General features: G+C 43.1%; 1 long non-coding RNA gene across 1 annotated transcript in view; it reads right to left on the reverse strand.

Annotated features, from left to right (window-relative positions):
- Positions 1 to 917: 917 nt before the first annotated feature.
- The window catches only part of LOC147371413 (uncharacterized), a 35,298-nt gene continuing 8,539 nt past the window's right edge, over positions 918 to 27,676 (reverse strand). Inside the window, exon 2 of the long non-coding RNA XR_015163557.1 lies at positions 918 to 6,912. This is a non-coding gene — a long non-coding RNA (uncharacterized LOC147371413). The remainder of the gene's footprint in view (positions 6,913 to 27,676) is intronic.

Below are 27,676 nucleotides of genomic sequence, written 5' to 3' on the forward strand. Positions count from 1 at the left end.
TTTGTTTTTTTTTAAAGTGCAAACCAAATCAATTATTGAATTAATTTAATCCATGTAAAATACTTGAAAGAATGCCTGACACATAGTATACCCCTAATAAATGTTACCAAAATAACCTGAAATTCCACTACTCAGAGATAAGGACTGTTAAGATTCTGCTAACAGTCCTTTCCAGGAAATGTAGCAATTTACATCTTCAGTTGTATACAAATGAGACCAAGCTCTACATGATGTTCTGAAACAAAATGAAACTCAGTCTCGATATACACACATCCCATCAGTTCTGCTTCTCTGGAGAAGCCTAGTACAGTTGGCTAGGTTGCCCAACTCAGGTGTCTATTGATTCTCTGTATTTCTTTTCTGTTTATCTTGCCTTTCTTTCTTTCTCTCTCTCTCTCCCCCCTACTCTCTCTTTCTTTCTCTTCCTTTCATCCTAAAAATCATCTCCTAGCTCTGTGGTCTGGGTCTTTTTTAGCCCTTATGCTGATGTCTAACATGAGGCAATGACCTAGGGCTCCCCCCAGTGAGGGGATCTAACCTATATAATCCCTGGGTGTTTTGAAAGTGAGGAGCCTTTCTGACTAGGGACTTGTCGATTATAGAAACAATTAGGTCTCAAATAAAGCCAAGCAACTGAGAATGCTGCTTAGTTATGGAAACTTACTTTAAACACGAGTTCTCCTTCACTTATCAGTCAGCAGCTGAATGTAGAATTTCCTGTTCTTCCCCACCCCGTACCACTCCTAGTGGTTAATGTCATTGTTCCCACCTAAAAGAGCAATTTTTCTACAGTCATGGAGGTTCTGTGATGTCATTGGGATTACAAAAGCGGGCAAGGAAATCTGCTATCAGCTCTTATCACCGGAAATTACAAAGGAAATTAATTGTAAGCTTTCTAAGAAAGGACTGTTCAGTGAAACTTTTTTTTTCTTAATTTATTATACAGAGAAAGTCTTTCTTCTGTGCACAGAGAGAATGCCCTCCAATTTCAAGAGACTAAATAAACAGGGTTGGTGTAAGAGATAGAGCTCTTGATTGGCTAAGTATCTGTGCCAAAGTGGTAGCTATCTTCAGACTGCATAGTTTGGTGACTGTACTATTTTTCAAGCAATCAGATCTGGGCTGAGGAAGCTTTGAAATTTCCTACCTTCTATATCTTAGATCAGATCGCCTAAGCAGGATCCCCTGCCTCCCTTCCCCAGTCCCCAGCCCTTAAAATGGAAGCAGGATGTATTTGTTTCCATGTGGCTGCTGTAACAAATTACCACAAACTGGATAGCTTAAAACAACAGAAATTAATTTTCTGACAATTCGGGAGGTCAGATGTTTAAAATCAAGGTGTCAGGAGGGTCAGTTTGGAAATCACATCTCAATGACACCAAGTAGGGAGGGGCCATGGCTGCCATTTGGGGCAAACTGTCACCAGAAGGAAGAGAAAGCACGCCACCCAGGCAGCCTCCAACACCAGACCAAGGGAACAGGCAGAGAGGCAGGGAGTGCAGTTCAGACAGGGTGAGTTGTGGCCAGGCTGGGGAGACACCTGAGTGGTGATGCCTGTCTATTAAATTTGACAGCGGGTGCATCATGTTTAACTTCAGTGAGAATGTTTTCTATGGCATGTGAGGCTGGTGGACTATTGAAAGAAGAATGTTGAAGAATGGATGGGAGTCGAGGAAAGCTGAGATGGAGGTGGTCAGAAGCCAAAGAAAATGAGGGTCGTTAGCATTGCAGACAGCTTTGCTAGTGCAGCCTTTCAGGGCCTAAGGCAATGTCCTGGAGCAGAGGCTGTCAAAGGCTGGTACCCAAATCAGCAGCATCGGGCATCCAGAAACTTACTAGGGAAGCAAGGGACTGACCCAGGACTTAACGGAATCAAAAAATCATAAGCTAGAGCCCTGAAATGTGTGTTTAACAAGCTCCCAAATGATTCTGATGTAGACTAAAAGCTGAGAACTAGGCCCTATGGGGCTGGAGAAGCAAGCTTTGAGAGAGCTGGTGGTGCCATCTGTATTAGGGATGCATCTGTCGTGTGGTGAACACGTTGAGTCCAGCTGGGCTTGCTGCAAGCAGGGTCTAGTCTGGGGGTGGGGTGAGGTATTGAGCCTGAGGGCATGAATTTCTGTGAAGCAAGCAAATGAGGAAAAACACTGATTCCTTCCCAGGAGGGGGTTTGAGTCCTGCTGCTTGAGTATGAAATACACCTGTTTTGATCTTTCAAGCGAATCAGCAGTTTGACATCTTTCCACTCCTCTGAGCAACACAGTAGTGAGCCGAGCTCTTGAAGGACGAGCCTGGTATTGGCTCAAGCTGTCACAGAGTAGCATTTCTCACACTATTTGCAGAGCCCCTGGGAAATGTTCACCAGAAACTCGGTCTGCTCTTTGACTTTAGGTTTTATGGTTGAAAACCTTTCTAACATGGATCTTTTTGTCACTTGGGAGGCTAGGATTATAGCCAAAGTAGCAAAGTTGCGAAAGATTTATTATTATCTTTACAAAGCCGAGTGGCTTTGAGATGGGCTCTCTAATCGTGGCGCTCTAACTCACTTGTGTTCTGGTTTACTTTCTTGGGAAGAAATGATCGAGAGGAAGGGAGTTCCTGCTGGGTGCTGGGGCTTGCCTGTGACCTTCAACATACGTGATCTATTATGAGCGTCTGCATCACATTTCCCTAACTATAATGAAAGTCATCTGTCCAGCAGCAGATTGCAAGAAGGATGGCACAGTGTAAACTCGAGGCGAGCAGGCTGGTTAGTTCTCAGTTTTCTAACACCTAGAATTATAACTGTGCCCATTAAACATATTGAAAGAAGAAAAGAGCATGGTAATTGCAACAGAATTTTGGATCATTTTGGAACCTACAGGTCTCAGGGCCGCTAATCTGAGCATTAATTCTCACCACATGGAACCATAAATACAGCATGTGTAGGTAGGACCAGCTACCTAGTTTGTGGGGGCCAGTGCACATTGAAAAGACAGGGCCCCTTGGTCAAACATTATTAAGAACTTCAAGATAAAGCAGAGCGTTATACCAAATGTGGGGTCTTTCTGGGTGTGAGGTCCTTTGCTCATGCACAAACCCCATGAAATCAGATCTATAGGTAGGAGGCAGGGCGAAATCTTACTTTTTTTTTTTTGCAGAAATCCTTGAAATGACCTATAAAATTTTATGTAGTTATTTTCTCCTTTTCTATGAAAGAAACAGACAATATCAAGATGGAGGGTGCCTATGAGAAGATTGCTCAGTCTCTCAGTTGTGTCTGACTCTGCAGCCCCACAGACTGTAGCCCACCAGTCTCCTCTGCCCATGGAATTTTCCAGTCAAGAATAACGGAGTGGGTTGCCATTTCCTACTCCAGGGGATCTTCCACATTCAGGGATTGAACCAGTCTCTCTTGCATCTCCTGTATTGGCAGATGTATTTCTTATCACTAGCGCCACCTGGGAAGCCCCTATGGTAAGATTCAGTTCAGTTCAGTTCAGTTGCTCAGTCGTGTCCAACTCTTTGCGGCCCCATGAATCGCAGCACGCCAGGCCTCCCTGTCCATCACCAACTCCCGGAGTTCACTCAAACTCATGTCCATCGAGTCGGTGATGCCATCCAGCCATCTCATCCCTTCTCCTCCTGCCCCCAATCCCTCCCAGCATCAGGGTCTTTTCCAATAAGTCGGCTCTTCGCATGAGGTTGCCAAAGTATTGGAGTTTGAGCTTCAGCATCAATCCTTCCAATGAACACCCAGGACTGATCTCCTTTAGGATTGATAAGATCGCTGCTGCTGCTGCTGCTCAGTCGCTTCAGTCGTGTCCGACTCTGTGCAACCCCATAGACGGCAGCCTACCAGGCTCCATCGTCCCTGGGATTCTCCAAGCAAAAACACTGGAGTGGGTTGCCATTTCCTTCTCCAATGCATGAAAGTGAAAAGTGAAAGTGAAGTCGCTCAGTCGTGTCTGACCCTCAGTGACCCCATGGACTGCAGCCTTCCAGGCTCCTCCATCCATGGGATTTTCCAGGCAAGAGTACTGGAGTGGGGTGCCATTGACAAGACTGGATTATCCCAATTCTCTTCCACCTTGGAACACACCCAGTCTTTGTCATGTTGCTCGTGCTTTGACAGTGCCTCGTGCTGGAGAAACCAGAGTACATTTCCTTACCTACTGATGTGGGGACTTGGCATGTGACTCTTTTGGGGCAATGGGATGTTAGTGGTCATGACTGAGCAGAGACCTTAAATATGCTCCTGTAGTTTGGCTTCGGAGAAGGCAATGGCACCCCACTCCAGTACTCTTGCCTGGAAAATCCCGTGGACAGAGGAGCCTGGTAGGCTGCAGTCCATGAGGTCGCTAAGAGTCGGACACGACTGAGCGACTTCACTTCCACTTTTCCCTTTCAGGCACGGGAGAAGGAAATGGCAACCCACTCCAGTGTTCTTGCCTGGAGAATCCCAGGGACAGGGGAGCCTCGTGGGCTGCTGTCTCTGGGGTCGCACAGAGTCGGACACGACTGAAGCGATTTAGCAGCAGCAGCAGCAGCAGTTTGGCTTGGTGTCCTTTATCATGAGAAGAATGGTCCCTGGTTGCTGCTGGTCCAAGGATAATGAGAGAAATGTGTTGTAGACCTGATCCCCTTCTGTAAAGCAAAGCAGAGCTGCCCCTGCTGCCCCACAGACCAATGAGGAAGAAGAAATGCTTTTGGTAAGCCACTGAGACTTTGGAGTCTTTCATTACACAGTATTCAGATAGCAAAAACCTGACTAATAATGTGTCTTTCAGGTGAACCCTATCAAACAGATATTTTACTGCATTAAAAAAAAAATCTTTGGGGATGCTGAGAATGACAAAGGAGAGGCTAGAGAAAGCAAATCAATGTTGAACAATGATGTACCATCCTGATGCTCAGCTCAAGCCAGTGAGTAATAAACAAGGGACCACACAGTGCTAGGCTGGGCGTCACTGAAGACCTCTTACTCAGTTGTCTTTGTATTTTAGAGAGTATTTGCAAACTTGCACTATAGCTCCCTGAATCAGCAGCAGGAGGAAGAGGCTTCATTTTTAGGAATGCTAGTCTGGTGTTTTGGAGAAGTAAATGGCAACACACTCCAGTACTCTTGCCTAGAGGATTCTGTGGACAGAGGAGCCTGGTGGACTGCTGTCCATGGGGTCGCACAGAGTCGGACACGACTGAAGCGACTTAGCATGCATGCATTGGAGAAGGAAATGGCAACCCACTCCAGTGTTTTTGCCTGGAGAATCCCAGGGACAGAGGAGCCTGGTAGGCTGCCGTCTATGGGGTTGCACAGAGTTGGACACGACTGAAGCAGCAGCAGACTGGTGTTTTGCAAAGGTGAACACAGCTGCTACCCACTCATGGACTTCAGCAGCAGGGCAGAACCTCTGGATGTGTAACAGCCTAAACAGGAAGAGCCCCTGCCAGTCAGGGAGAGTCCCCACCCCTGGCCCATCTTCAGAGCACGTGAGCACTGATCAACTCATCAGAAGTGGGATGTGGGGGTGGGAGCTGTTTACCAAGAAATCCAGTAAAAGTCCCAAGCCTACGTTTTGAGCCAGGGTTGCTGGGTTGGATAAACCCAGAAATACATGAACCAAGGGTGAAAAGGAAAGTTTCACTGTGGCAGATAGGACAATGCTCTTAACACTACTCCAAAGAGGTCTGTATCCTAATCCGAGGAGACTGTGAATAGGTTACCTGGCAGAGAGAGATTAAGGTTGCCAAGTGGTTGACGGTAAACTAGGGAAAGTATCCAGGTAAACCCAATATAATCACCAGCATCCTTAAAGGTGGAAGACGAGGCAGAAGAGCTATAACCAGAGAGACAGTAGCATGAGAAAGACTTGGCCTGATGCTGCTGGCTTTCAAGATGGAGGAAGAAGGCTATGCACACAGAACAGGGATGGTCTCTGAAAAATGGAAAAGGCCGAGACACGGAGTCTCCCTGAGGACCTCAAGGAGGAATGCAGCCTACTGCTACCTTGACTTTAGCTCAGAGGGACCTATTTTTGATTTCCAACCTCCAGAAGTAAGTAAGATAATTCAGTTCAGTTCAGTTCAGTCGCTCAGTCGTATTTGACTCTTTGCAACCCCATGGACCGCAGCACGCCAGGCCTCCCTGTCCATCACCAACACCCGGAGTCCACCCAAACCCAGGTCCATTGAGTCAGTGATGCCATCCAACCATCTCATCCTCTGTCATCCCCTTCTCCTCCTGCCCTCAATCTTTCCCAGCATCAGGGTCTTTTCAAATGACTCAGCTTTTTGCATCAGGAGGCCAAAGTATTGGAGTTTCAGCCTCAGCATCAGTCCTTCCAATGAACACCCAAGACTGGTCTCCTTTAGGAGGGACTGGTTGGATCTCCTTGCAGTCCAAGGGACTCAAGAGTCTTATCCAACGCCACAGTTCAAAAGCATCAATTCTTCAGTGCTCGGCATTCTTCAGAGTCCAACTCTCACATCCATACATGACCACTGGAAAAACCATAGCCTTGACTAGATGGACCTTTGTTGACAAAGTGATGTCTCTGCTTTTGAATATGCTGTCTAGGTTGGTCATAACCTTCTTTCCAAAGAGTAAGCGTCTTTAAATTTCATGACAGCAATCACCATCTGCAGTGATTTTGGAGCCCCCAAAAATAAAGTCTGACACTGTTTCCACTGTTTCCCCATCTATTTCCCATGAAGTGATGGGACCAGATGCCATGATCTTAGTTTTCTGAATGTTGAGCTTTAAACCAACCTTTTCACTCTCCTCTTTCACTTTCATCAAGAGGCTCTTTAGTTCCTCTTCACTTTCTGCCATAAGGGTGGTGTCATCTGCTTATCTGAGGTTATTGATATTTCTCCCACGAATCTTGATTCCAGCTTGTGCTTCTTCCAGCCCAGCATTTCTCCTGATGTACTCTGCATAGAAGATAATTACATTTGTATTATTTCAAGCCACTACATTTATGGTAATTTGTTACAGCAATGATAGAAAACTGATACATTCCCCAACAGGAAACTTCTAGAGCTGCAGTCCCCAACCTTTTTGGCTCCAGGAATTGGTTTTGTGGAAGACAATTTTTCCACGGACAGTGGGTGGGGGTTGGATCCAGGATGATTCAAGCTCATTACATTTATTGTGCATTTAGTTGCTGCTACTATTACGATTACATCAGCTCCACCTTCGATCTCTGGGCATTAGATTGCAGAGGTTGGAAGCTCCTGTCCTAGAGCACTCTAACTAAAAGAAGGGGGAGATACTGGGCAAGCAAACAAATCAGCCAGAACAGATGTGAGCTCTAGACTAGGTCTCTGGGATCTCTTGTTCTATAACTCCCTGGATCTTTTCCCAGGGGAGACAGAATATATTTTACAAAGTTTTGTCGATAGTAGCATGCTTGTGTCCAAAAAGCCAAAGCTCATACCTCCTGCCGGCAAGAGCAGAAGAGCCTTTGTGTGTCTCTCTGAAGGCATTTAACACAGACGACAAACCTGGTTCCTTCACCCGTCTGCTGAGTAACCCCAGACAAGTTAACCTCTGTGTGCCTCAGCAAAAGAGGATGATAAATGTGCACCTGATGCAGTTTTTATGAGATTTAATAATGTTAATACATAAAATTAATGATTGTGACTGGCATGTGGCGAAGGCTCAATAAATGTTAATGGTTGCTGTTATGACTAATACTACTAGGCAGTATGTATATGATGAGTATCCTTGGATCTGGAGCCAGACTCCCTAGGGTCAGAGCCAGCTCCATCACTGACAACATCTGTGCTTGCGCAGGTTATTTAACATCTGTGAGGTCTAGTTTTTTCACATGTAAAATGGGGATATTAAAGGTGTTCATAGTTGTGATGTGTGTTTACTTGCTCAGTTGTGTCCAACTCTTTGTGACCCCATGGACTGTAGCCCACCAGGCTCCTCTGCTCATGGAATTTTCCAGTCAAGGATACTGGAGTGGGTTGCCGTTTCCTACTCCAGAGTACCTTCCTGACCCAAGGATTGAACCCACGTCTCTAACATTGGCAGGCAGATTCTTTTACCACTGTGTCACCTGGGAAGCCCCATAGCTGTGATGGAGGATAATCAATTAATACATGTAAAGTCCAGGAACAATGTCTGATAATCCAGCAAAGGTCGTGTATCATCATTTTTTTTTTTTTTTGTGTATCATCATTATCATCACTGCTATGGGACCACCATCATGGTAGACGATTAGGACCACCATCATGGTAGACGATTAGCAAGTAAACGACCCACACCATGAACTCAGTAGCATCTCATGTGATCGTCCAGACCTTTTAGGTTAGGAAGAACTTTGGTTCCCAGACTGTAGGAGGCACAGGGAGCAACACCATCTTTCTTCGTATCAGGAAATCAAATCATAGTAATACTGGGTAGGATACATGTGAAAGGAAAGTGGAAAAAAAGCAGTCATCGGAAGCACTGTAAGGAAAGACTCCTAAAAGGGATAGGGAGAGCCTACTTGCTTCTCTTTTTTCTCTACTCTGCAATCACGCAGGGTTGTACCCACCTGTTGCTTTCAATTCAATGGTTTTACACTTTGTAACAGTAAGAAGATTAGGTTAAGGAAACCTGCCATTTTCCTATTCAGATCAGTCCTCTCCACAATACTAAGAATTCCCACTTTGGTAGATAATGACAAGAAATACAACAGCCCGTTAGTAAACAGGCAAATCATTTCATGGTAATAGCTGATTTAATCAAAACATTCTGGTTTTTCCCTCATCTGAACCCACACAAGGAATGAACCAATCCAATTGGAAAAAAATATTTGTTTTATCTTTGCCACATTTATTTACTTTTAGGGACTGTTTAACTTCATCCGGCAGAGAAGCTGGAAAGAGCAAAAATACTCAAAGCACTAAACAGCCTTTTCTATCTCTGGCACCAGACTGGAATGACCTGGACATATTTCCACAGGGACCTGTTTTTGAGCCATTTCTTGAAATCCTTTGCCCTCCTCTTCACTGGGGAGAATTAAATTGTTCTTGTGCCAAGTTTGGGTGGGGAAGCTAGGGTGCAGCATGGGAACTGGAGGAAATAAGTCAGTCATTTAACAATCCTGCCCATCCATGCAAATGATTTCAAAATATGAAATATTTATTTTGAAAAAACTTACCGACAATTTATTATGCAAAATATTGGGTAGGTGTTATAGGAAGTCAAAGATAAATAAGATATGGATCAAATCTCAAGGAACTCTCAGTCAAATAAGTCACATAAAAGACACACAGATAACTGTGGGGAATAGAAAGCTACAGCTGTGTTTTAGGTTGGATTTCTGGACGTCGATAGAGCAGGGTTTGTGTGCTTTAATGAGGGATGTGGGGTGAAAACTTTGAGGCTGTGAGCGGAGGAGACCAGGAGAGAAGCTAGGGAAAGAGACAGACATCTTGAGTCTGATCCATGAGGAGCTCTGAAGGACGACTAATGCCTACGGTATAATAGAAACATGTATACCTGGTCTTTGCCCCTGATTTTGGAGCACAGAGCTCCTAAAACCTTTAGGAGTTATCTTTTGTATGCTAATGAGATGATCCTGTGGAGACATCAGATAGCTTCAGGATGGGAGCTGGTCACCAGAAAAACCAACTATGTGATTAGAGAGTTAGAACTGTCTGTCCCACTTCCCAACCTCTGGGGAGGGCAGAGAGGCTGGAGATTGAGGTCAGCTCCCAGCAGCCAATGATTTAATCACTCATAACTGCATCATGAAGTCTTCATAAAACTCGAGAGTTGCTTTTTGTTCTTTACTGAAGTATAGTTGATTTACAATGTTGTGTTAATTGTGAAGTGATTCAGTTATGTATTCTTTTCCTTTATGGTTTATCAGAGAATATTGATTACAGTTCCCTGTACTATATGGTAGGACTTTTTTGATTATTCATTCTATATAAAATGGTTGGGGTTGCTAACCCCAACCTCCTACTCCATCTCTCCCCCAACTCCCCGCCCCCTACCTCCTTGGCAACCCCAAGGTTATTCTCTATGTCTGGGAATCTGTTTCTATTTCATAGGTAAGTTCACTTGTGTCACATTTTAGATTCCAAATATAAGTGATACTAGATGATATTTGTCTTTCTCTTCCTGACTTACTTCACTTAGTATAATAATCTCTAGGTCCATCCATGTGGTTGCAAATGGCGTTTTATTCTTTTTTATGGTTGAGTAGTATTCTGTTGTCGGAGAAGGCAATGGCACCCCACTCCAGTACTCTTGCCTGGAGAATCCCATGGATGGAGGAGCCTGGTAGGCTACAGTCCATGGGGTCGCTGAGGGTTGGACACGACTGAGGGACTTCACTTTCACTTTTCACTTTCATGCATTGGAGAAGGAAATGGCAACCCACTCCAGTGTTCTTGCCTGGAGAATCCCAGGGACAGAGGAGCCTGGTGGGCTGCTGTCTATGGGGTTGCACAGAGTCGGACACGACTGATGTGACTTAGTAGTAGTAGTAGTATTCTGTTGTATGTAGCACATCTTCTTTACCCATTCCTCTGTTGATGGACATTTAGGTTGCTCGCATGCCTTGGCTGTTTGTGCATTGTGCTGCAATGAACACTGGAGTGCATGTATCTTTTTGAATTACAGTTTTATCTGGATATATGCCCAGGAGTGGGATTGCTGGATCATACAGGATTTCTAGTTTCTGAGTTGGTGAACACATCCATGTGCTAGAGTGTGGCTCAACCCCACTCCGTAGTGCAGAATCTCCTGCACTTGGGACACTTCTGGCACTTGCCCTATGTACTTGCTTCATCTGCCTGTTTGTTTGTATCCTTTACAGTAAAGTGCAACATAAGTAGAGCACTTTCTAGAGTTTGCTGAGTCATTCCAGTGGAATTATCAAACTTAAGGGGGCATTGTAAGAATGCCTGAATTTGTAATCAGTTGGGCAGAAGTGTGGGTCACCTGGGGAAGCCACTTGTGACTGGCAGCTGAGTCGGGGGTTGTCTTGTGGGACTGAGCCCTTTAAATTGTGGGAGCCAATGCAAACTGACTCCAAGTAAATAGTGTTAGAATTTGAGTTGGTATATACCCAATGAGAGCCAACTCATTGGAAAAGATTCTGATGCTGGGAAAGACTGAGGGCAGGAGGAGAAGGGGGCAGCAAAGGATGAGGTGGTTGGATGGCATCACTCACTCAGTGGACATGAGTTTGAGCAAACTTGGGGAGACAGTGAAGGACAGAGAAGCCTGGTGTACTGCAGTTCAGGGGGCTGCAAAGAGCTGGACACAACTGAGCCACTGAACAACAACAATACCCACTTGGTGTTGGAGAGTTGGTTGGTGTCAGGAAAAACCACAGCTTTTGTGTAAGAGGTGGTGTCAGAAAATATCACATAATGCTGCCAACGAGAGGGACTGTTGTACCCTGTGTCAGCTGCCTGTGGGCTGCCCCTGGGGATAGAATAAGCTCCCAAACATTTCTGGCCAATCTGGCTCCCGTGAGTCAAGGGCAGACTCTTCCTACACCTGCCTGGTGGAGACAGTGTAGGAAGGACACAGCAGCATGGATTACAGGCAGCATTCAGAGGAGGACAGGAAAGTGCTGGGGGGAGTTCCAGTGGGATATGACCTGAGCTGTTGAAATCAGTAGGTGGCCAACAGTTCATTCACATGGTAGATCTTCCATTTGATTCCTTAAAATCAGATAAAACAGATTCCTTAGAACAATCATCAAGGAAGCTCCTGCCTGAAGATTCTGATAAGACGATTACATCAAGCAGGATTCTCAGAAAAACAAGGGCTAATACAGGGGAAGTCACTTGCTGAGGGTTACCCAGCAAAGGAGTGGGGTCTGCACCCAACCTGTGACTCCCACACAGCCCGTTGGCCACACCATGCTCACTGGCTCCTCCTTTAGCTTCTGTAGGACTCGGGGGTTCTTGAACTTCAGAGTGTGTCAGAATCACCTGGGGGTGCTTCTTTACCCTAACTGCTGGGCCTGGCCTTGAGAGTTTTGATTCAGGTGATCTGGACTGGGCAGAGAGATGGTCAATGGCAAAATTCGCTGGGTCCAGTGCAAAGGGGAAATGCAGGGCTCTGTCTTGGGAGCAGGTCCCTCTCCCCTTCCCATGGGCCCAAGGCCTGATCCCCACTTAATAGACACCCTCACCCCTCCCCAGGGAAATGCAACCTCCACACCAGGACTCGCTCAGTACCCAGGTCAGGGCCAGCAAGGGGTGCCTGAAAGTCACCGTGGAGCTGCCTGCCTGGGGTAGGGACAGTCACTGCCTTGCCCTGGCCTAAGCACCCAGGGGTACGAGGGGTGTGTGTCTGACCCCCTCTCTCCCTGTGTTTGTGCCTGGGGTCCCCTCCAGGGGCAGCAGACCACGGTGAACACAAGCGTCACTTTATCACTGCCATCAGGGGAGAGGGAGACGGGGAGCCTGGGGCAGATGGCCTAGAACCTGGGCAGAGAAGCAAAGGGAAACTCCAAGTTCCCCAGCCTGCTCCATTGTCCAAGCAGACTTCACTCAGGAAACACTCAAAGACAAAAGTCAACTTCAACTGCCCAGTTCCTCTGAACCCACGGCTGCTGTGTGCCTACGCTGGTTGCATGCCCAGGAGTCTTGCTCTGGCCAGGGGATATTTACATTTCTAGCAAGTTCCTAAGTGTTTCTGAGAACTGTGTAATCATTCTTTTTTTTTTTTTTTTAAAGCAAGGCAAAATATTGCTGCCCTCTGTGCCTCTCCGTCCCTCCTCTGTAAAATGGTGACTCTTCTGCCTCGAAGGACTAGGGGAGGGGGCAGGGGAATAATTCACGTAGAGCTGAGAACACAGGCTGTGCTCTAGAGTAGTGTTAGCAGCGACAGCACTAACAGTAACGGTTGCTAGCTCCACTTCTCTGCAGCTCTTGTGTCTAATGCTTCTACTGGTTGTTTCCTCTCTGCTGTCTGTCACCTGAATTTTGAGAAGAAACTAGAAAAGCATATAGGGGAGGGGTTTGGGGGAGGGGGGAGGGTTACCTCCTCCAGAGCCAGGAGGACTTGGTATATAAGGATGCTGCCATTTGCCTTCACACAAGTCAACCTTGGATCCTCTGAAATGGGCATGAGAGGGAGAAGCTGAGGGTGAGGAAGGGTGGGAGGGTGGGTGGACCACTGTACCCCATGTTCCCTTGGGGACTAAGCTTCTGCTCTGTAAAGGACACAGGAGTATCTTAGGGAGGAGACTGCTCCAGCTGGTATTCAGAGGAGGTCAAGCTACAGTCACTGCCATCCACTCCTGTCCCTTCAGATGTGAGTGGACAGGGGCCACTTGCCCTTCAACTTCAGACCAGGTGAACATGGCCAGAAGCACAAGACTGTAGCAAGGCTGGTTCATTTCCATGAGGCTTTATTGAGTTTGGGGTTATGAAGCCTTGCTTTCTCTCCAAAGCTTGCCCATCCCATCCCACATGGAAAGAACACACCGTTCTCAGTCTCTAGCTCAGGGAGACTAAGGCCCAGAAAAGAATGAGACTGAGTTCCTCTGCAGTGAGTCTCAACCTTGGAATCTCCTTTGTTGTTGTTCTTTAGTCACTAAGTTGTGTCTGTCTTTTTGAGGCTGCGTGGGTGCAAGAGGGCCTAGAGGAGCTGTTCAAGGTCAGGAGGGGCGGTGGTGAGGAGATACCCCACGTCCAAGGTAAGAGAAACCCAACTAAGATGGTAGGTGTTGCAAGAGGGCATCAGAGGGCAGACACACTGAAACCATACTCACAGAAAACTAGTCAATCTAATCACACTAGGACCACAGCCTTGTCTAACTCAATGAAACTAAGCCATGCCCATGGAGCCACCCAAGATGCGTGGGTCATGGTGGAGAGATCTGACAGAATGTGGTCCACTGGAGAAGGGAATGGCAAACCACTTTAGTATTCTTGCCTTGAGAACCCCATGAACAGTATGAAAAAGCAAAATGATAGGATACTGAAAGAGGAACTCCCCAGGTCAGTAGGTGCCCAATATGCTACTGGAGATCAGTGGAGAAATAACTCCAAAAAGAATGAAGGGATGGAGCCACAGCAAAAACAATACCCAGTTGTGGATGGGACTGGTGATAGAAGCAAGGTCCGATGCTGGAAAGAGCAATATTGCATGGGAACCTGGAATGTCAGGTCCATTAATCAAGGCAAATTGGAAGTGGTCGAACAGGAGATGGCAAGAGTGAACGTTGACATTCTAGGAATCAGCGAACTAAAATGGACTGGAATGGGTGAATTTAACTCAGATGACCATTATATCTACTACTGTGGGCAGGAATCCCTTAGAAGAAATGGAGTAGCCATCACGGTCAACAAAAGAGTCCGAAATGCAGTACTTGGATGCAATCTCAAAAATGACAGAATGATCTCTCTGTTTACAAGGCAAATCATTCAATATCACAGTAATCCAAGTCTATGCCCCAACCAGTAATGCTGAAGAAGCTAAAGTTGAATGGTTCTATGAAGACCTACAAGACCTTTTAGAACTAACACCCAAAAAAGATGTCCTTTTCATTATAGGGGACTGGAATGCAAAAGTAGGAAGTCAAGAAACACCTGGGGTAACAGGTAAATTTGGCCTTGGAATACGGAATGAAGCAGGGCAAAGGCTAATAGAGTTTTGCCAAGAGAACACACTGGTCATAACAAACACCCTCTTCCAACAACACAAGAGAAGACTTTACACATGAACATCACCAGATGGTCAACACCAAAATCAGATTGATTATATTCTTTGCAGCCAAAGATGGAGAAGCTCTACACAGTCAGCAAAAACAAGACCAGGATCATGAAATGATCATGAAATCCTTATTGCCAAATTCAGACTTAAAGAAAGTAGGACCTCGAATAGCCAAAGCACTCTTGAGAAAGAAGAATGGAACTGGAGGAATCAACCTGCCTGACTTCAGGCTCTACTACAAAGCCACAGTCATCAAGACAGTATGGTACTGGCACAAAGACAGAATATAGATCAATGGAACAAAATAGAAAGCCCAGAGATAAATCCATGCACATATGGACACCTTATCTTTGACAAAGGAGGCAAGAATATACAATGGATTAAAGACAATCTCTTTAACAAGTGGTGCTGGGAAAACTGGTCAACCACTTGTAAAAGAATGAAACTAGAGCACTTTCTAAAACAATACACAAAAATAAACTCAAAACGGATTAAAGATCTAAACATAAGACCAGAAACTATAAAACTCCTAGAGGAGAACATAGGCAAAACACTCTCCGACATACATCACAGCAGGATCCTCTATGACCCACCTCCCAGAATATTGGAAATAAAAGCAAAAATAAACAAATGGGACCTAATTAAACTTAAAAGCTTCTGCACAACAAAGGAAACTATAAGCAAGGTGAAAAGACAGCCTTCAGAATGGGAGAAAATAATAGCAAATGAAGCAACTGACAAACAACTAATCTCAAAAATATACAAGCAACTCCTATAGCTCAATTCCAGAAAAATATATGACCCAATGAAAAAATGGGCCAAAGAACTAAATAGACATTTCTCCAAAGAAGACATACAGATGGCTAACAAACACATGAAAAGATGCTCAACATCACTCATTATCAGAGAAATGCAAATCAAAACCACTATGAGGTACCATTTCACGCCAGTCAAAATGGCTGCGATCCAAAAGTCTATAAGTAATAAATGCTGGAGAGGATGTGGAGAAAAGGGAACCCTCTTACACTGTTGGTGGGAATGCAAACTAGTACAGCCACTATGGAGAACAGTGTGGAGATTCCTTAAAAAACTGGAAATAGAACTGCCTTATGATCCAGCAATCCCACTGCTGGGCATACACACTGAGGAAACCAGAATTGAAAGAGACACGTGTACCCCAATGTTCATCGCAGCACTGTTTATAATAGCCAGGACATGGAAGCAACCTAGATGTCCATCAGCAGATGAATGGATAAGAAAGCTGTGGTCCATATACACAATGGAGTATTACTCAGCCATTAAAAAGAATACATTTGAATCAGTTCTAATGAGGTGGATGAAACTGGAGCCTTTTATACAGAGTGAAGTAAGCCAGAAAGAAAAACACCAATACAGTATACTAACGCATATATATGGAATTTAGAAAGATGGTAACAATAACCCTGTGTACAAGACAGCAAAAGAGACACTGATGTATAGAACAGTCTTTTGGACTCTGTGGGAGAGGGAGAGGGTGAGATGATTTGCGAAAATGGCATTGAAATATGTATAATATCATATATGAAACGAGTCGCCAGTCCAGGTTTGATGCACGATACTGGATGCTTGGGGCTGGTGCACTGGGACGACCCGGGGGGATGGTATGGGGAGGGAGGAGGGAGGAGGGTTCAGGATGGGGAACACGTGTATGCCTGTGGCAGATTCATTTCAATATATGGCAGAACGAATACAATATTGTAAAGTTTAAAATAAAATTAAATTAAAAAAAAAAAGAAAGTAGGGAAAACCACTAGACCATTCATGTATGACCTAAATCAAATCCCTTATGATACAGTGGAAGTGAGAAATAGATTTAAGGGACTAGATCTATAGACAGAGTGCCTGATAAACTACGGACGGACGTTTGTAACATTGTACAGGAGACAGGGATCAAGACCATCCCCATGGAAAATAAATGCAAAAAAGCAAAATGGCTGTCTGAGAAGGCCTTACAGATAGCTGTGAAAAGAAGAGAAGCGAAAAGCAAAGGAGAAAAGGAAAGATATTCCCATTTGAATGCAGAGTTCCAAAGAATAGCAAGAAGAAATAAGAAAGCCTTCTTCAGCGATCAATGCAAAGAAATAGAGGAAAACAACAGAATGGGAAAGACTAGAGATCTCTTCAAGAAAATGAGAGATACCAAGGGAACATTTCATGCAAAGATGGGCTTGATAAAGGACAGAGATGGTATGGACCTAACAGAAGCAGAAGATGTTAAGAAGAGATAGCAAGAATACAGAGAAGAACTATACAAAAAAGATCTTCATTACCCAGATAATCACGATGGTGTGATCCCTCACCTAGAGCCAGACATCCTGGAATGCGAAGTCAAGTGGGCCTTAGAAGGCATCACTACGCACAAAGCTAGTGGAGGTGATGGAATTCCAGTTGAGCTATTTCAAATCCTGAAAGATGATGCTGTGAAAGTGCTGCACTCAGTTCAGGTCAGTTCAGTCGCTCAGTCGTGTCCGACTCTTTTCGACCCCATGAATCGCAGCATGCCAGGCCTCCCTGTCCATCACCATCTCTCGGAGTTCACTCAGACTCATATCCATTGAGTCAGTGATGCCATCCAGCCATCTCATCCTCTGTCGTCCCCTTCTCCTCCTGCCCCCAATCCCTCCCAGCATCAGAGTCTTTTCCAATGAGTCAGCTCTTCCCATGAGGTGGCCAGAGTACTGGAGTTTCAGCTTTAGCATCATTCCCTCCAAAGAAATCCCAGGGCTGATCTCCTTCAGAATGGACTGGTTGGATCTCCTTGCAGTCCAAGGGACTCTCAAGAGTCTTCTCCAACACCACAGTTCAAAACCATCAATTCTTCGGTGCTCAGCCTTCTTCACAGTCCAACTCTCACATCCATACATGACCACTGGAAAAACCATAGCCTTGACTAGATGGACCTTTGTTGGCCGCGCTCAATATGCCAGCAAATTTGGAAAACTCAGCAGTGGCCACAGGACTGGAAAAGGTCCGTTTTCATTCCAATCCCAAAGAAAGGCAATGCCAAAGAATGCTCAGACTACCTCACAATTGCACTCATCTCAAACGCTAGTAAAGTAATGCTCAAAATTCTCCACGCCAGGCCTCAGCAATACGTGAACTGTGAACTTCCAGATGTTCAAGCTGGTTTTAGAAAAGGCAGAGGAACCAGAGATCAAATTGCCAACATCTGCTGAATCATCTAAAAAGCAAGCGAGTTCCAGAAAAACATCTATCTCTGCTTTATTGACTATGCCAAAGCCTTTGACTATGTGGATCACAATAAACTGTTGAAAATTCTGAAAGAGATGGGAATACCAGACCACCTGACCTGCCTCTTGAGAAACCTATATGCAGGTCAGGAAGCAACAGTTAGAACTGGACATGGAACAACAGACTGGTTCCAAACAGGAAAAGGAGTACGTCAAGGCTGTATATTGTCACCCTGCTTATTTAACTTCTATGCAGAGTACATCATGAGAAACGCTGGGCTGGAAGAAGCACAAGCTGGAATCAAGACTGCCGAGAGAAATATCAATAACCTCAGATATGCAGATGACACTACCCTTATGGCAGAAAGTGAAGAGGAACTAAAGAACCTCTTGATGAAAATGAAAGAGGAGAGTGAAAAGGTTGGCTTAAAGCTCAACATTCAGAAAACTAAGATCATGGCATCTGGTCCCATCACTTCATGGGAAATAGATGGGAAAACAGTGAAAATAGTGTCAGACTTTATTTTTTGGGGCTCCAAAATCACTGCAGATGGTGATTGCAGCCATGAAATTAAAAGACGCTTACTCCTTGGAAAGAATGTTATGACCAACCTAGATAGCAAATTCAAAAGCAGAGATATTACTTTGCCAACAAAGGTATGTTTAGTCAAGGCTATGTTTTTTCCAGTGGTCATGTATGGATGTGAGAGTTGGACTGTGAAGAAGGCTGAGCACCGAAGAATTGATGCTTTTGAACTGTGGTATTGGAGAAGACTCTTGAGAGTCCCTTGAACTGCAAGGAGATTCAACCAGTCCATCCTAATGGAGACCAGTCCTGGGTGTTCTTTGGAAGGAATGATGCTAAAGGTGAAACTCCAATACTTTGGCCACCTCATGTGAAGAACTGACTCATTGGAAAAGACTCTGATGCTGGGAGGGATTGAGGGCAAGAGGAAAGGGGGACGACAGAGGATGAGACAGCTGGATGGCATCACTGAGTCGATGGACATGAGTCTGAGCGAACTCCGGGAGTTTGTGATGGACAGGGAGGCCTGGCATGCTGCGATTCATGGGGTCGCAAAGAGTCAGGTGCAACCAAGTGACTGAACTGAACTGAACTGTACAGTTAATGCAGTTCTCGGTGACCCTTTCTCTGCATCAGGGGCCCCTCCATTATTCGCACTGTAGGTGAATGTGAATAATGACATTGTGAATAATGACCTCACCTGAGTGGTTTTCCAGGAAGTCCTCAAGACATACAACGTGGACACATGAGAGAGCCACAGGAGACCAGGTGAGGATAGTGTGTGGAGTCATTTTATAGGAAAGTGGGAGGGTCACTGGGTCACAAGTCAGTGCAGGGTGAGATAAAGAAATCAACAAGAGGGATTCTAGGGTTATGTCTAGAGTGTATTGCTTGGAAATAAAAATGAATGATATAGAAAATCTTGGGACTTCCCAGGTGGTCCAGTGTTTAACACTCCATGCTTCCAATGCAGGAGGCATAGATTTGATCCCTGGCTGAGGAACTAAGATCCCACTTGCCACAGGGCACAGTTAAAATATAAAAAGCAAAAAGACCCAAAAATCTTCCCCCTGCTGTTCTGAGTGGCAGGACGCCCTTCCCCATGGCCTTAAAGCAGCTGCGAGGAGAGTGTTTTTACTGCTGTGTCCCAGCACCTCAGCCCCGGGCAGGTGCTGGGTGTTTATGACAGTTTTGCCTGGTCTGCCCTCTGCTCTGTGCCAGGTACGAGCTGCCAGCTCGAGTACGACCTCCTCACCTGAAATCAATTCTGCAAACATTGATGGAACATCTTTTCTCTGATGATAGCGTGAGAGGAACCAGGGAGCACGGGATAAATAGCTGTCGTCGCTGTTGATTAATACTCTTCTTAGAATGTTGACCTCAAGTTAACTTGCCTCGTGACATTTTAGTCTCCATATTATCACCTGAAAAGGTGATAATAACAGGGCTTACCTTGAAAGGCTGTCATGAGGTCTAAATGAGTTAATACGTCAAAATACTTAGAAGGATGACTGGCGTATATTAAATACCTAGTAAACAATAAATTACATTAAAATACCTAGTATTTTAAACAAATTAAATGCCTAGTAGCCAATATTATTATGATGATTAATATGACTAATACTGCTAACCAGGGCTGGCCTTCCCTGGTAGCTCAGCTGGTAAAGAATCCACCTGCAATGCAGGAGACCTGTGTTCGATTCCTGGGTTGGGAAGTTCCCCTGGAGAAGGGCATGGCAACCCACTCCACTATTCTTGCCTGAAGAATCCCCACAGACAGAGGAGCCTGGCAGGCTACACTCCATGGGGTCACAAAGAGTCAGACATGACCGAGAGACTAAGCACAGCACAACCAGGGCTCCCATAGTCTTTGGTCTTATGAAACTTACAGGCTGATGAAGAACGCAGGCAATTATAATGGAGTGGTGGTGGTGGGTTAGTGGCTACGTCATGTCTGACTCTTGTGACCCCATGGACTGTAGCCCACCAGTCTCCTCTGTCTGTGGGAACTCCCAGGCAGGAATACTGCAGTGGGTAGCCATTTCCTTCTCCGGGGGATCTGCCTGACCTAGGGATCAAACCTAGATCTCTAGTATTTCAGGTGGTCTCTCCCTTTACCGACAGAGCCACCAGAGTCGTGGGTGTTAATATAGCCAGAATTAGAGGTGCTGTGGGACATTCAGGAGGGGCCCTACACCAGACGTGGGGGAAATCCTGAGGTTTTCCTAAGGGAAATGATGACTTAGCTGAGACCCGAAGAATGATGAAGAGATTTTCAGATCCGGGAGGGGTTGTAATGAGGGGGAGGCAGAGGGACCTTCCAGGCAGAGGGACTAGCAATGTCAGCAGGTGAGAGAGAACTGGCTCGGCAGAGAAGTTGGGGACACAGGAGCAAGAACATTCAGGCCTGGGAAGCACAATAAGAATTCTGGACCTGATAAAAAATGCAGAATACACAGGTCCTACCCTTGAGTAGCTCCCAGTTAAGTGGGACAGATGGACATAAAATAGATACTTTATTATTTTTATTCATCACTTACTATAATGTGAGAATAGAGAGGAAGGGCATACGGCAGGGAAGGAAGAGTTTATAGAAAAAGCCAAAATTAAACTCCTGGATCAACATAGACAAGTGCCTTATGAGAACCCTTCCTCTATCCAAGCGTGCCCGCTGCCTCTCTTTCCAGGTTCTTTTGGTGTAACAACATCCTCTACCAAGTCAGAATGTTAGTGTGATCCCCAATGCCATTTTCTCACTCACCGTCACAGTCAACCAATGGCCAAGTCCCTCTGAGTTGCCACCTCTCATTGCCCTGAGAGACGGCTTTATCACTTACCAAGGGATGGTTTCAGCTTTCAACAACGATGTCCTTCTAAACTGCATTGCCTTGATCAAATTCAGTTTCATACCACGACTACCAGAGTGATCTCTGCAACATGTACGTCCAACCATCTACCTGGGGCAAAACTATTCAGTTTCACAGCATCTCCCTCTATCTGCATTTTCTGCCTGCAGAGAGCTATGGTTAGCTAAGGATCCACATGGGTAAAATACCTTCTATCCCTCTGAGGATATGTAAGAGTGCTGTTTTTATCATCTATTTATATTTTTAATTTTAAAAATCAAGATATAACTGACATGTAACATTAAGATGTACAAACATGATTTGATACATTTATATATTACAATATTATCAGCCCACCGCATAATTGCCATTTCTTTTTTGTGGTAAGAACATTTAAGATCTAGTTATGGGTTCTATTTTTAAACCTGTTTTTAGTACTAAAGTTAAAACTATCTTCTCCTATTTGTAACTTCACCAAACCTAAACTATTTTCTTTGTTGAATAATCTGAATTAACGTGGAGAGATGTGTTGAGAATTTTTAGTTGTAGGGATAAAAAAAAAATCACCTTACCTCCCTTATTTGTCTTCCCAGAGTGAGCACCATACGAATGCCAAAATACCAGTTAGAGGGAAGATTATTTAGTGATGGGGTCTTACATGTATACTGACTTAGTCTGAATAACATAAAGTTTCAGTCTTTCCTCTCTTTTGTCCTTCTGCAAGGTACTTCTTAAGTTTTACCTTTTAAAGAGTCAGGTTTATTGGGGAATAATTCACATAAAATATTGGGTCAGCCAAAAAGTTTCATTTGGTTTCCATGTTATGAAAAAACCTGAACAAACATTTTGGCCAACCCAATAAAATTTACCCCTTACAAGTACCATTCAATGAGTTTTGTCTACCATCGTGTGAGTGTGCTCAGTCGTGTCTGACTCTTTGTGACCCTGTGGACTGTAGCCCGCCAGGCTCTTCTGCCCATGGAATCTTCCAGGCAAGAAAACTGGAGTGGGTTGCCATTTCCTCCTCCAGGGATCTTCCTGACCCAGGGATTGAACTTGCATCTCCTTGTCCCCTGCACTGCAGGCAGATTCTTTGGCACTGAGCCATCAGGGAAGCCCTTTGTTGATCATACAGAGGCATAAAACTACTGCCTTAATCAAGATATAGGACATTTCTATCAACTTCAAATGTTCCTTCATGCTCTTTGTAGTCAATCTCCTCACCCACCCTCATTTCCTTGCAATATCTGACCTGTTTTTTAGAATGTTATATAAATGAAATCCTATAATATATAGCCTTTTGTGTCTGGCTTGTTATACTTAGCTAATAGCTTTTGAGATGAATTCATATTGTTGCATGTGTCTATAGTTCTATTTGTGTTGCTGACTATTACTCTATGGTCTGGATATAGACAATTTGTTTATTCACCAATTGGTGAACATTTTCTTCAGCTGTTATGAATAAAATTGTTATAAAAATGAGAATTTCTAAAAAAAAAAAAATGAGAATTTCTGTTGTTTTGTATGCTTGGCAATGTTTGGTCATGTCAATTTTAAAAATTTCAGAGATTCTAGTGAGGGTGCAATGGTATCTTCTCATGTTTTAATTTACATTTCCCTAAACTCAAATTAGCATCTTTTAATGAACTAATTTGCCATTCATTTATTTCTTTAGTGAAAGTGTCTGTTTAAATATTTTGACCTCTTTTTAGTTGGGTTTTTAAATATTATTCTTATTGTGCTGTAATAGTTTTTTTATAAGTCCTTTATCAGATATAAAATTTTCTAATAATTTTCCATGTCTGTGGCTTTTTTCATTTTCTTAATATTTTTATAACAGATTTATTGAGATATATTCATATAACATCTTTAGACAAGTAGAAATTTTAAAATTTTGATGAAGTCCAATATATTAATTTGTTCTTTTATGGTTTGTGATATTTGTTTCTTATCTAGGAAACCCCTATTTAACCCAAGGTAAAAAGATCTTCTCCTATGTTTTCTCAGAAGTTTTATAGTTTTATCTCTTAACATTTAGGTCTATGATCCACTTCAAGCTAATTGTGGACTACAGTATGAAGTAAGAGTCAAGGTTCATTTTTTTTTTTTTTCGGATGTCCAATTGTTCCAGCACTATTTGTTGAAAAACTCTTTTCCCCATTGAATCACCTGAGCCCTTTTGTTGGAAATCAGTTTACTATATTTTGGTGGATCTATTTCTGGATTCTATAAGTCTGTCCCTTTGATCTATAGTTCTACCTTTAGCTATATGCACTGCCTTGATTACTGTAGCTTTAGAATAAATCTTGAAATCAGAGAGATTTCAACTCCAACTCAACTCCTCTAACTCTATTATCTTTTTTCAAAAGTCATTTCTGGTCCTTTATATTTTCAAAAAAATTTTAGATTCAGTTTGTAGATTTCTACTATAACAACAAAGGCTGTTGATCTGCAGATGAATTTGGAAAGAATTGACATCTTAACAACATTCACTCTTCCCATTCATGAGCATGTTTATCTCTTGATTTGTTTAGTTCTTCCTTGATTTCTCTCAGCATTAGAAATTTTTTCAGTATACAGGTCTTGCACATAGTTGGTTATATTTATCTCTAAATATTTCATGTTTTTAAGCTATTGTGAGTGCTAATTTTTAAAATTTGTATTAGGGTATAGTTGATTTACAATGTTGCAATAGTTTCTACTGTATAGCAAAGTGTATCAATTATACATATACATATATCCACTCTTTTTAAGATTCTTTCCCCATATAAATTATTGCAGTGAGTGATATTTTTAGCATTTTCAACATCCAATAGTTCATTGCTTATAAGTAGAAAAACAATTTATTTTTTATATTGATCTTGTATCCTGATGGGCTTCCCTCCTGGCTTAGCTGGTAAAGAATCTGCCTGCAATGCGGGAGACCTGGGTTCGATCCCTCTGTTGGGAAGATCCCCTGGGGAAAGGAAAGGCAACCCACTCCATTATTCTGGCCTGGAGAATTCCATAGACTGTATAGTTCATGGGGTCACAAAGAGTCAGACATGACTGAGAGACTTTCACTTCACTGTATCCTGATACATAGCTAAACTCACATATTTTTTGTAATAACTATTTCTATTTTTGATATCTTAAATTTTCTATGCATATGATTATGCTATTTGCAATTAAAGACATTTTTACTTTTTAAAAAAATAATCTGTATGCTTTTATTTATTTTCTTATTTTATTGCATTAGCTAGGACCTCCAATTTAACAGTGAAAAGAAGTTATAAAAAGTGGGCACTCTTGCTTCAATCCGAGATTGAATTGCAAAGCGTTCAATCTTTTACGGTTAAGAATGATGTTACTTAAGTTCATTTGTATCATTTCTTTTTAGATTCCACACACAAGGGATGTCAAATGACATTTCTCCATCTCTGTGTGACTTACTTCACTCAGTATGACACTCTCCAGGTCCATCTATGTTGCTGCAAATGGCCTTATTTCATTCTTTTTAATGGCTGAGTTATGTACAAAACGGAAGCAGACTCACAGACTTTGAGACTGAGTTTATGGCTGCTAGGAGTGGGGGAGTGGGGAGGTGGGGGAAAATATGGGGGAAGGGATAGTTAGGGAGTTTGGGATGGACTTGTACACACTGCTGCTGCTGCTGCTGCTGCTAAGTCGCTTCAGTCTGTCCGACTCTGTGCGACCCCATAGACGGCAGCCCACCAGGCTCCCCCATCCCTGGGATTCTCCAGGCAAGAACACTGGAGTGGGTTGCCATTTCCTTCTCCAATGCATGAAAGTGAAAAGTGAAAGTGAAGTCGCTCAGCTGTGTCCAATTCCCAAGACCCCATGGACTGCAGCCCACCAGGCTCCTCCGTCCATGGGATTCTCCAGGCAAGACTGCTGTATTTAAAATGGATAAGCAACAAGGACCAACTGTATAGTGTGTGGAACCTTGCTCAGTGTTATGTGGCAGCCTGGATGGGAGGGGAGACTGGGGGAGAATTGATACAAGTATGTGTGGCTGAGTCCCTTCCCTGTTCACCTGAAACTATCAACATTGTTAATTGGCTATACCCCCAATACAAAATAAAAAGCTAAAGAAAAATAACAATGTTACCATTTTTTTTGGACATAAGGTTTGCCAGATTGAGAACTATTTCCTTCTATCTCAAGTTTGCCAAAACTGTTTGTAATGAATCTTGAATTTTATAAATGCTTTTAAAACATATATTGAGATATTACATAATTTTAGTATTTTAGTCTGTTGAAAATGTGACTTTTACTGGTTGATTTTGAATATTGAGCCTACTTTGCTTTTCTGGAATATACCCAAGTAGGTCATGGTATATTATCCTTTTTATAGATTTCGGGATTCAATTTGCTAGTATTTTGTTACTATGTTCACAAGAGGTATTAGTCTATAGTTTTCTGTCTTACCTATCTTTGGCATCATGACAATGCTGGCCTCTTATTAATAAAATGAGTTGTGAAATGTTACCACTTCTATTTTTTGGGAAAAGTTTATGTAGAACAGATGTCATTTCTTCATTAAGTGGTAAAACTCACCAGTAAAGTCTCATGAATCTGGAGTCTACTTCTTTAAAAGGGCTATAAATGTTATCCATTTCTTTTTGACTGGACTTTGGTAGCTGGTGTCTTATTCTTTTATGGTGGTCTTTGTGTGAGGTGTTGGCATATTATAATTGCCTTCTGATTTCCAAGTTCCTATCAGTGATATTTGTTTATGCATACCATCTTTATTTATTGAGCCCTTTTTATTATGTCATCATTATTTTTTTCCCATTTAATGACTGCAATCAATAGATTACAATAAAATTAATCTGACTGAATGAATACGTGGCAGGGGAAAATTGGTGGTTATGGCACAGTAGAAGGCATTGTAGACTTTGACTAAAAATATTTATGTCACGAAAGACAAGGATTTGCCTGATGACTTTGTCAGACAAATTTGTCTATTTTGAGTATCGGCTTTAAAAAATCAGAGAAGAAAAGGTAAGTTGCAACAAAAATCTCCTTTGAGCATGCTTTGGAAAAACCAAAGGGAAAAGTGGCAGGACTTACCAGCATGATGTTCACAGAATTATTTCTTTAAAAAATTGTTTTTGTTATTTTTTAAGAAACAAGACCTTACTGTTTATTTTGGAGTTGTTGACACATACTGAAATATAATGATTTCTTGATTGGGAATATTTTAAAACAAAACAGAAAGAACCCAACTTTCCCCCTCAATTTTTTATCCCTAGCCTATGTTTAAATATTGTAAATAACCTTTGAAAATGTAACAGCCACATTTGTTGGAATAGCACTTTCAGTGATTTGAATGACCTATTTTAAAAGCAACTTACCCTACAAGTTACTTTTCCACTGAAAATGTTTTGTTTGTTCATGCTAAACCCTATACTGTTTTCCTAAGGACAAGGTTATTACAAGTACAGAATAACCTACTTAATCTACTTTGATTTAATTTACTTACAGGCAAAGTAGATATTTCTTTTCCTACCACCATCAATGGATTATTATAAGTAAAGTCAGGCATATGCTTCAAATATATGGTGAAGAGAGATTAAAGTTATCACATAAAGGCAAATGGATGATATTTTATTGCTTTCTTTTATGGCTGGACATGATCATTATAATTTAATGAGCTAGGGAACAGAAAAGTCCTGCTCTGTGTGATTAGCTGGCCTGGCCACATGGCTTGCATATGGAGCTTGTCCCTGTGGCTTGAAGAGGTGGGTGGTTACTGTTTGCACAGTTCAGAGCTTGCTTTTTGTAGCTCTGCCACATGCCTTTGGTTAAAGTTAGTCTCACCCATGACTGCCAATCTCCAGGTTGGTTCACTGGGTACTGCTACTTCTCAGAATTCTATGACTAAGCCAGGAGTGGTGTTTGTTATTTACCAATAGGTATTTCTTCTGCCTGTTCTGCTTACCACATCATCATACCAGGCCTTGACCTTTGGGAACTCCTCTGGAAAATCAAACATACCTAGAAGCTGCCCAGGCTTAGGTCTAATAACACCATCAGTTACTCTTTGGAAGGTCTTGGAGCAGAGCTTGGAAGGTGATTTGAATGAGAAGGAAGCATAACAGCTCATCAAGTGGCTGAGTCTCTTACATGCTAGCTACTTGGTACGACAGATGTAAAGTCAAGCCCATGGAAATCAAGGAGAAAATCCAGGAGAGCCCAAGCTCTTCTTGGTAGTGGATTTGAGTCTGCAGGCTAAGTCAAAGACTAAGCTGAGAAGCACATGTACACAAGAGAAGATGCAGAAGCTAAAAAAGGATTCAAGCCAGAAAGAAGATAGTGAAAATGCTTCAATTTTCCTACTTGGGATGCGTGTTTGATTGATTCATTCAGTAACTTTATACTGGACATCTATGGTTTGTTG

Source organism: Bos grunniens, chromosome 5 (genome assembly GCF_055505025.1).
Source record: "Bos grunniens cultivar Pamir isolate PY7600 chromosome 5, Bosgru_T2T1.0, whole genome shotgun sequence".
NCBI classification, from domain to species: Eukaryota; Metazoa; Chordata; class Mammalia; order Artiodactyla; family Bovidae; genus Bos; species Bos grunniens.